The 11152-nt window shown below is 50.5% G+C and overlaps 1 protein-coding gene across 1 annotated transcript in view; it reads left to right on the top strand.

Annotated features, from left to right (window-relative positions):
• Window positions 1–10553: 10553 nt before the first annotated feature.
• ZBTB7C (zinc finger and BTB domain containing 7C) overlaps window positions 10554–11152 on the top strand; it is a 178472-nt gene continuing 177873 nt past the window's right edge. The window contains exon 1 of the mRNA XM_087760369.1: window positions 10554–10677. The gene's annotated coding sequence lies outside the window, so the exon portion shown is untranslated. The remainder of the gene's footprint in view (window positions 10678–11152) is intronic.

Genomic DNA, 11152 nt, shown 5'->3' with positions numbered 1-11152 from the left:
TTAGTTTTATCACTTGTATTTACATGTCAAGGTGGCAGGTACTTTTGAAACGCCTGGCCATGTTGATGATGTTTAATCCATGAGAAGACTTAGGGCCCAAGGTCCACAGCTAAGATATGTGGTCTCCAGACTTCACTGATCCCTAGGCAGTGATGCTAAGGAGGCCACTGTGGACCTGGAAACTCCACGCTCATCTCTCCTCATTAGTCTTGGTTTAACTTTCTGGTTTCCTTTGGGTACAAAGAAGGTCCTTGGGCAGAGTCTGCGGAGCTATGCAGAGTTTTCTGTTTAACTTAAACAGCCTTAAGAGCAGGGACTGGGTCTTCCCCTTCTAGATAGATGCCTAGGCAATGAGCTGTAAACTCACATGTTCTCTCTGTCTCTCTCTCTCCACCAGTTAATTATTTTATACAAAACAGAGAAAGAAGCTGAACAAGCCCCACTCCAGAATAACTTGCCAGGTGGCTCATCTCTTCGAAGCTGGGAAGGGGTCTTCAAGGCCTCCTCAAGCATTTCCAGACGGATGCGCTAACCCATGGGTTATTGAGTAAAAAGGCACAGCTTCTCCATGGCACTATTTTGCAAAAAAGGATTAGCTTGTACATTAATCTGCAGGAGGTGGTCCAGCACAGACCCCTCGGAGGAAGACTGCACCTCCTTGCTGCCTCTTAGTCACCTCCTCCCCGTGGTCCCATCATCCCCATGGTCTCATCCTCTCCTCCCAGCCAGCTAAGGCAGCTCACACGAGCAGCCACTCAGGCCGTGACTCCGTGATCAGCTAAGCACACATCCAGACCTGGTCTCAGGATTAGATTTGCCCACTGTCTTTGCTGCAAACACTCAAGCTCAGCCTAAGATGACATTAGGCTGATCTCTGAAGCTCTTCCCCTTGTGGTACAGATGTAGCCCAGCTTTGCTCATGCAGACTATCTCACTCAGGACTGAGGGTCTCCTACAGATGTGGTGCAGCAATGCCGAGTTCTCTTCTAAAACATTTTCATGTATGCAAATGAGGCTCTGCAGTCATATCTTGACACAGGCTGAAGAGTTGGCATCACAAAACTAGGATTTCTTCCAAACCGCCACTGGGCCTCCCTATGGACGTTTTGGAAATGCCAGGACTCTTCCTTAGGGTTTTTAAAGAGCCTTTCTGGGATGAATAACAGAACCTGCAGAAAGGTTAGCATCAAAATAGCTGTGGAGCAAGAGCATCTATAGGGGACGCATAGCCAGGGGTTCAGTGTCACTGAATCCGTACAGCTGTCCTATGGCTAATGTAAAAGTCTGTATTCTGAAAAGGTCAAAAAGGCAATTAAAGAGACAAAAGACCAGCCCTTTCCAGTACTGAAGCAGATGCTCAGCCAAAACATTTGCCTGTAAGATTGTATTTCCTTAAGGTTTATTTACCATTAAGTGTTTTTAGGGATGGGATCATAAAGATAACGAACTGAACGACAAGTATAGTCAGGATTCCTTCACAAATTATTCCCGTTGGGTTAGACAAGCATTTGAAAAGCAAAATGCTTCGTTATGATTTTACAACAGGGGACCCTGAGCTTGTCCCTGGCAGCTCATCTCCGCTTTAACTGGCTGGTGGAGCCAGGTAACCTGCTGGGTTAAGGGAAAGCCGAGCCAAGTAGCCGCACTGAACCAGCAGTGGGATGATTTGCAAGGATCCCTTGCAGCAATGCCAGCTTAAAAAATTTCTTCTCTCCCCACCCTGACTGCTCACTACATCACCCTGTGCTCTTCCGTTGTCCTGGCACTAAAGCAGATCAGCGAACTCATCCAGGTTAAAAATAAAGAGTGAGGGGTTTTGGGGTGAGGTCTGGTGCCAAAAACCAGTTTCAATTAAATTACCTAAATTTTCAAATGTGGTCGTGTTTGAAAATGTTATTTTTAATCTTGTTTTGCAATGAGAGTTCTTTTGTTTTCCCTAGGACATTTACTAGTAACTAATAAAATATGCTGATTTCCAACTAAATTTAACATTTTGCTAAATTTATTGTTATTTTGTTAGGAGGGTATGCGATCAAAGCGGAGATTGTAGAATATTCATCACCAGAGATGAAAAATGGGCCAGAAATCACAGCTAACCTTGTCTTGGGTGTAGGGAACATATGAGATGAACAGCCGAGGTCCCTCCCATCTCTGTTTTGCTATGAGTCTAGGACAGAAACACCTGTTTAGGTCACCATATAAATGAATACCCATTTTTTGAATTTTAAAACAGATATTTTACATTATAGATGTTGCGCATGTATTTACTCATTTGTACCAAATCACAGAATTTAATGGAATTTAACTAAAATGCAGTGGACAAATGAATTATTAATGAGTTTATTCAAATTTATTCCCATGGACCTGGGACCTGAAACCCGTGCCCCAGCAAGCAGTTTGTAGAGGGCCACCCTGTTTTGAAGGATGAGAGTCAAACAGCATGGACGTGGGTTGCTCCCAGCCAGAGCTCTCAGGGATGAAGCGTAAATGTGTTGGATAAAGAGGGAAACATCAGTTTGTTTAAAACCAACTCAAATGAAGAAAGTCCTGTTGTTGGTGACCTGACTTGACAGATGTATGTAGTGACCAGAAACAAGATTTTTAGAACTAATGGCTTTTCACACTTCATTTTTTTTTATTCCTGGAGGATTAAAACACACTTTGCTGCTTATTTCAACAGCCAATTCTTTTCTGAGTCCTGGATGAAGAAGTCATTGAGCTGAGCTAGGCAAGAAAATGGAAATTAAGTAAATAAATAGTCTCCCTGCATCCGTGGAAAAGTAGGCTTCTGTCAAAAGCTGCGGTAGTTCCTCAAGAAACCAGGGCTTCATGTGCTTTGCCTTGACTGTGACTGATCCACTGATCTGGTAGCATTTGCAAATTTCGTAATTAAGGAAATTTAATAGAGTGTGATAAGCCTAGGATTTTCAAGAAGTTGTAATCCTTTATTTTTAAAGGTGTACGCAACTTAAATACAAAAAGCTGCTCTAAGTAAAAACCATTAAAAGAGATTTTTTTTGGTCTCCATCCTGCTGGCTTACTGCATCTCAAGTAGGAAATGGGGATGTCTGATCTGTGTGCAGGGGAGGTCGAAGTCCAGGGGGAAAAATGAGGCTTGTTCTGCTCCCTGACCCGGATCTTGGGTCCCTGGCCAAGCTCTGGAGCCCTCTGGGAAAGGGTGGCTGAACATATCCACCACCTTCCCATGGTGTACTCATCCAGACAGCCTGGCTGAACAGAGAACCCAAGAAAGTTAGTGCTGAGCCAAGCAGCAGGAATGGCATGTCTCAGGACAACCTGCGTGCAGCACAAACATCAAGGGCTCAATTCAGCAGCTTAAACGTAGGTCTCCAATGCCATGTGAGACGCTCTAGGTACTGAGACGGAGCCTGGGGGGCATGACACAGGGCTCACAGGAGACATGTCATGGAGTGGTGGCTGAAGGCAAGGCCAGAGATGGCCTCAAACATCTCATCTAACACAGGAGACCCTCGTTTAGGCAACCCAGAGGCCCATGGGCCTGAGCTACAGCCACGCTCCTCTCCAGTGAGGATGGGAGCCATGCGGGTCATGAGACTCCAGGTGTTGTGCCCATTCCAGTTCACTCTTCCCCTTGCAGGGCAAACTGTCCTGAAACCTGAAAGACTTCCAAGCAAAGCAGCTAGATGGAGCCAACAGAGAACCCCCCAGACCTCTCAGCTAGAGCAGAGCTCGCCTGGCTCCTGCCTCATCCACCACCCAGACCCAGGGGCAGGGATGCATCCAGGGCAGCAGGGGCTGGGCAGGGTATAGGGCTGAGGCTCTTTGTTCCCAGATACCACGTGATGCCTCAAAATACTTGGCACTGTGGGGGAACACGGGCTTGCATTCGCAAAGCTTGGAGCACGGAGAGAGTAGTCATCCTAGTCTCTGCCTTCCTCTCCTCCCCATCACGGAGATGCCATTCAATCAACTCAGGCTACTTAGAATCATAGAATCGTTAAGGTTGGAATAGACCCTTAAGATCACCAAGTCCAACCGTTAACCTAGCACTGCCAAGTCCACCACTAAACCATGTCCTCGAGCACCACATCTACCCTTCTTTTAAATACCTCCAGGGATGGAGACTCAACCACTTCCCTGGGCAGCCTGTTCCAATGCCTGACTACCCTTTCAGTGAAGAAGTTCTTCCTAATATCCAACCTAAACTTCCCCTGGCGCAGCTTGAGCCCATTTCTTCTCATCCTATCCCTTGTTACTAGGGAGAAGAGACCGACCCCCACCTCGCTACAACCTCCTTTCAGGGACTTATAGAGAGCAATAAGGTCTCCCCTCAGCCTCCTCTTCTCCAGACTAAACAACCCCAGCTCCCTCAGCCGCTCCTCATAAGACTTGTGCTCTAGACCCTTCACCAGCTTCATTGCCCTTCTTTGGACATGCTCCAGCACCTCAATGACCTTCTTGTAGGGAGGGGCCCAAAACTGAACACAGTACTCGAGGTGCAGCCTCACCAGGGCCGAATACAGGGGCACTATCACCTCCCTGGTCCTGCTGGCCACACTATTCCTGATACAAGCCAGGATGCCATTGGCCTTCTTGGCCACCTGAGCACACTGCTGGCTCATACTCAGCCAGCTGTCAACCAGCAACCCCAGGTCCTTTTCTGCTGGGCAGCTCTCCAGCCACTCCTCCCCAAGCCTGTAGCGTTGCATGGGGTTGTTGTGACCCAAGGGCAGGACCCGGCACTTAGCCTTCTTGAATCTCATACAGTTGGTCCCGGCCCATCGATCCAGCCTGTCCAAGTCCCTCTGTAGGGCCTTCCTACCCTCCAGCAGATCAACACTTCCACCCAACTTGGTGTCACCTGCAAACTTCCTGAGGGTGCACTCGATCCCCTCATCCAGATCATGGATAAAGATATTGAACAGAACTGGTCCCAACACTGAGCCCTGGGGAACACTACTCTTGACCGGCCGCCAACTGGATTGGACTCCATTCACCACCACTGTCTGGGCTCAGCCATTCAGCCAGTTTTTTACCCAGCGCAGAGTGCACTTATCCAAGCCATGAGCAGCCAGCTTCTCCAGGAGAATGCTGTGGGAGAGTGTCAAAGGCCTTACTAAAGTCCAAGTAGACAACATCCACAGCCTTCCCCTCATCCACTAAGCAGCTCACCTTGTCATAGAAGGAGACCAGGTTAGTCAAGCAGGACCTCCCTTTCATAAACCCATGCTGGCTGAAAAAAACTGCAGCCGGACAGAGGCCTTATATACTTCATACAAGCAAATTAAATTGATGGGCCCCTTCTGCCTCTCTACTGCCTTCTTCCCCCACATCTGTATTTCTTGATTGTACCTGCTAATGGCAGCTTTTGCTACACCCAGGGAAGGCCAGTAACAAGCCCATCTGAGGAACTGGCACCCATCCCTTTGTGTGGATGAGCTTGAGAGGGACTCTCGGCAGAGTTGTGCTACGCTCTTTTTCTCCTGCAGGCAAAATCCTCATTCCCAAAGTAAGCTGCAGCCAATTTACCCTGGCCCAGAGCCTGGGAACAAGAGACTATTGCTAAACTCAGACAGCCTCTTGAACTAGGGATGCTGTTCCGTGCCATTTCCCCCAAAGGCAGTTTGTGTCAACGCCTCCACTCAATTACCTTGCCTCCACTGGATGGCAAAAGTGCCTTTTTGGCATCTGGTTTGCAGCGTTGTAAAGGAAGACAATCTTCTTGCCAGGACAAGAGGCAGGCAGATGCTATCTGCGCTCGAGTCCACAGGGCATGCTGTGGGGCTGTGTCCAGACACCCAGTGCAAGCTTTAGATGTCAGAGGCAGGGTGCCGGGAGGAGCAGCCCAGAGCTCCAGTCAGCTTGCCCTGCATCTCTGCAACGCCACGCTGCCGGGTGGCAAACGCTCCCATGGACACCCCAGATCAGTCAGCGCATCTCCATCACATGACAGCTGAAAGTCCCCTAGACATGCTCCTGAGGCATCCCTGCTTTCCCTCAGAAATTTCCCCTGGGATGACAGCATGGCAACCAAACTCTGAATCTCTTACTGCCGTCCCTGTAGCAGCTATGAGAAGAAACTCTCCCTGCATGGGAAGGCTGCTTAGCTCAGGAGGCGACCCAGTGTTGAGGGCACCTGCCCTCCCTGTCCCTACCACCAAGGAGCAGTGTTCCTGGAGGTGCAGGGAGAGGGTGCCTGGTCCTGTACCTCTCACAGGAGCTTCTTCATCATTATTCTTTCTAGGCCAGCTTGTGTTATCCCTCTCATAAAGAGATCTCCAACAGCACCTATCCATTTCTGACCCCATCCCAACACCTCCGAACCCCTCTGCTCTTCCCAGCTTTCCTCACTTCCCCAGCTCTTATTTCCAGTGCTGGAAGCAGCCATTTCATACTCAAGCCTTTGCGGACCTGGGCTGGAGCATGCCTGCTGCAGCCAGTCCTCGGAGAACAGAGCTGTTAATCTGTGATTGGATCTGTTGAGCACACGCAAACCATGATTTGCAGAGCTTATAACTAATTAAAAATTAAACAAACTTTCCTGGAAGTGGCAAATGGCACTTTTTGACAGCAGGACCAAATTTCATGCTCTTTCTTCAGTACATGGAGGCTTTTCTCTCTTACAGCAGTTCCATGGAATTATTTATTTTCAAAATCTGGGCAAAACACCATGCTTTCCCCTCATTCTTGGAAATGGTCAAAATAGTTTGGCTGAAACTTTCCAGAGAACTTCAGCCTAAGGCAGACATAGAATCATAGAATCGTTAAGGTTGGAAAAGACCCTTAAGATCATCGAGTCCAACCCTTAACCTATCACTGCCAAGTCCACCACTAAACCATGTCCCTAAACATCATGTCTACCTGTCTTTTAAATACCTCCAGGGATGGAGACTCAACCACTTCCCTGGGCAGCCTGTTCCAGTGCCTGACTACCCTTTCGGTGAAGAAGTTTTTCCTAATATCCAACCTAAATCTCCCCTGGTGCAACTTGAGGCCATTTCCTCTTGTCCTATCGCTTGTTACTAGGGAGAAGAGACCGACCCCCACCTCGCTACAACCTCCTTTCAGGTAGTCTGGCATGGAAAAATTTTTGCCCAAACAATTACAGTTTGACAAAACTATAAGCTGAATTAATAGTGCCTGAAGTGCTGGGCTCTGTTGTGCTGATAACTCTGGATATGCTAGGAATTTGCACTGGCCACGGGCATGGTCTGTAAACACGGTGAAGCTTTAGGGTCTTCTGCTCGAGGGGAAGGTAGGGGAGAGCATAGCCACGAGAGGGAGTGCAATTCCTTATTCTCACCATGCGGCACAGCCCCGCTGCTGCTAACGACACCAGCCCTCTGGCTATAAGCTGTGTTCCAGCTGTGGATGGGTTCTGGTGCAGGCCCTGTGCTGTGGCGAGTCTCTCCCAGTAAGAATTACGAAGAAAATGATGAAGCACTACAGTATGCTTGTGTCGCGACTAACAAACGGCCCACCCACAATGCCAGGTTATTTCAACATCACGCATTTTTTTTCTGAAACCAAAAACAGGAGGTGAAAAGTTACAAGCAGATTCAAAGAGGTCTCAGTGCTGGATCTCAGGAATTTGGGTCTGAACACGTGAATGGATCCTAAAAAGGACATGGAGCACAGCATGACTGTCCCACCTCCTTGCAGCACCAAAAGAAGAAGGAAGAGCAGGCCCTGATCTTAAATGGCCACTTGATAGCCAGCGGTAGAATTCAATCTGCAAAGATCCTGGCCTCCCCGAAGACACTAGAAAGACGATGGGCTAGCTCGGGGGAATCAGGCCCCCACGCCATGGTTCCCAACCCAAGTACCTCTATGTGAACACTGGGTTCAGTCTCATTTTCAAAGTGACCAACTCAATGAGGTCAGAACTGCAATGGACTTTTTGCTCCACGGGGGATATAGAGGAGATTGTGCAGGGGACCTATTTGTATCCAAGCAACACCGCAATTGCTGTGTGTTCCACGCATGTTTTATTCACTCAGGGCTCAGGCCAAATCTGAAACACACCATCAAATGTGACCAAGTTATTGTAATATAACAAGTTATGGCCCATGAGCTGGGCTGCTAAATCGTTCCTGTGTGTGCTCATGACCTGTCCATGTGGTGAAGGAAGATGCGTCAGCTGAACTTGCCATGAATGTGTTTTAAACCACATGTTTTTCTTCAGAACCAGAGCATGTTAAGAGCTTATACAAGGTCAGCAGCTCCAAGACAGGTTGGTAACTTAGGCTGCTGGGGTAACAGTCAACAGGAGAGGTTTGAGACAATGCACTTTATCTCGCAATTTGGGTTGTCTTCTAGTACACACCAGGACAGTCACAGCAGCTCAGCTAACCTATGAAGCCACCATATTTCAGCTGTATTGGTTCAGGAACCTAATGCCCCTGAGCCTTGACAGACACAGGCAGGGAAATTTTGCAGGTGCTGGACTAGCCACAAGAGGGGGATCACAGTGAATGCAAGAGATGCTGAAAACTGGAAAACATACTGGAGCCCCAGACTTCCGAGTACCTTCAGGGGCTCCTATGGAGAGCTTCTATAGCTGGACCGTATCCTTCCTCTGGATGGAAAAGGGCTGCTGGTCCTTCATGGCTGCCCACCCCTTGCATCCTTCCTCTCCAAAACCAGATGATACAGAGGACTCACAGTTTTATCATGCGAAAGCTCTCTGTGGTTCTTTGGGTGATATCCCCAAATCCTGCCTCCGCTTCCTGTTGGGAACACACATTCCTGCATCAGCGGAGAAAAAATCTTTCCTTTAAATCTAAAAATGCACTAGTAATGAAGGATTTCCATTGAAATTGGTGAGTTTTGACTAAGTAACGCATTCAGAGTCAGATCCCAGGCTGGATCAGCAGTTAGCAATGGTTATACTTGGCCTTAGAGCAGAGATCCCAGGCTGAATCGGAGCATCGCTGTGCCAGGGTCCTCCACCTGAAACAGATGGACTGCAGAACAACGTACCCTAAAGGAACAGCTTGAAATGGTGTTTCATTGAAAACATTTGATGAAAGTTTGCTGCATCCACCACAGAAATCCTGGAAAATAGTGTGCAAATATGTTGGAAATGTTCTAAACGCCCATGGGGAGGACACTCCCCCCCCGAATAGCTGACATTGAGGGTGAAGACTCAAATACTTAAGAGTTTAAGCTGACAATGTTCTTCCATGACTCAGCATTGTGCCGACTGCACTCAGGGATCTGGTGGGAAAGCACGGAAGCTTGATGATGGGGTAGGCTGCCAGATGAAATAAAAACAAATTGTGATTTTGGCTAGATCTGACTTAAAAAAAAAAAAATCAAAAATCCCAAATCCCCAAAACAACAGCCTGCCAAAGAAAACAACCATCAAAAAAAACCTGCTGTCAGGACCTCGATATTTTTCCCTTTGGAATACCAGTTTTGGGACCAAGTTGATTAAATGTATAAAGGAGGCTTCTTGCTCTCCTAATTTCATGGAGTGAGCCGGATTTAGGTGCATTCTTTGCCTACTTTCTCTGCAAGTCACATTTTATTCCCTCATAGCCCAACCCTTAAGAGGCTGAGGAGTGATATGGGATCATCCCCAGGTTTTGCCAGGTTGGCTTCAGGGATGATGTCGGTATAACAAAACATGGGGCAGGTGGCACCCTAAGCTTGTGATACGCATGAACACGGAAACTGATCCTTTCAGGAAGTTTTTTTTTTTTCTCAGAAGAAAAACTTTTATCTTAAATCCCCTTTCCCAGCGCACTGGAGAACGCGGGCAGACAGGGACAATTAGGAAGGGGATGCAGAGAGGATCCAGACCTGCTAGATCCCCAGGAAAGTGGGGGCAATGCCATTAGATGTACTCCACTCCACCATGCTCTTGCCTGCGAGTGGGACCTGGGGGTCTCGCAGCAGGATGACGATGCTGGAGCAGCGCTGCCGCTCTGTATTTTGGTTTGGTTTTTTTTTTCCCCATCTAAGGGTTTACTCGGCTGGAATTATCTAATAGTCCAGGACACGACAGCTCGCTGCAGCTTTTCTCCAGAGGGCATTGCATTTGCACAGTCAGCCCTGCAAACCTCCTCAGCGGCCCGTGAAGGCCGGTGACCGGTGGCAGGGGGGCTGAAGGTGGACGCCTGGGAGCTCCCGCTTCCCAACAGCACCGGCTTCCCCAAACTCTGCCCGTTTGCTGTGCCAGGGCCTGATGCCAGCCCGCAGTCCAGCTACCCCCCGCTCCCTCAGGCACAGCCGCGGCGGGGCTGAGGGGATCGTGCCTCCACGTCCCGCCCGTGCCCCGCGGGACCCCACTCGCGTTGGTGACTGTTATTCCCCCTCAGAGAGACCTTGAGGGCCGTGAGGGAAAGGCGGGCGGCGCTCCCCTCAGGCGGCCGCCGGCCCCACCCCTCCGCCCCGATTGGCTGAGCCGCCCGTCCGCCGCGGTTTGTTTGGTCGCGTGGAACTGTCAAGCCCGCCGCGGCGGGGCGGGGGGGAGGGGCGTCCTCCCTCCCTGCCGGTCCCACGTGGCAGCGCGCGGCGCCCGACGGGGCGGGCGCGACGGCGGAACCCCCCTCACCCCCCCTTGCGACGGGGCGGGTGGGCGAGCAAGCGAGCCGCGCTGAGGGAAGGGAGCGGGCTACCGACATCCGGGCCCTTCGCTCGCCGCCGCCGGGAGACGCCGCCAGGACGGGGCGGGCTGCCGGTACGCAGGTGGGTCCGCGTCCCTGTCGTGTTCTCCCCCCACCACAACCCCATTCCACAGCCGCCGCCTCCCCCGCGTCGCTGCCACTGCCCCGTCCCGCCCGGTCCCGTTCCACTGGCGGGGGCGATGCTCCCCCTCCGCTCCGCGCCGCCGGGGCTCCCTCCCTTTTAATTTCGTTTTAGACGGTAAGTTCTTGTTATTTTATTTAAGAGAAAGAACGCCCCATTTCCTCCTGCCCGGCCCCATCGGAATTCCCGTACCGGGGGGTGGAACGGGGCTCGGGGTCCCCCGTCTGGTGACCACGGGGGTGCCCCGGCGGGACGTGTCCCCCCACCCCAGCGCCCTCCTCCGCGCCCCGCGTGGACCCTCCTGCGTGGGGAGGCGGTGGCGGCAGCCTCCCCTCCCTCCCTCCCCGGGACCGGGGTGAAGGTGCCCGGTTCTCCCGGCGGGGTCGCGGCACCGGTGAGTCCCCGAGCTGCGGCA

The sequence above is a fragment of the Nipponia nippon genome, unplaced genomic scaffold (assembly GCF_047370975.1).
Source record: "Nipponia nippon isolate SJK-2023a ecotype South Korea unplaced genomic scaffold, ASM4737097v1 scaffold_22, whole genome shotgun sequence".
Taxonomy (NCBI): Eukaryota; Metazoa; Chordata; class Aves; order Pelecaniformes; family Threskiornithidae; genus Nipponia; species Nipponia nippon.
Note: the sequence above shows the minus strand (reverse complement) of the source record. Positions and strands in the feature narration are given on the sequence as shown.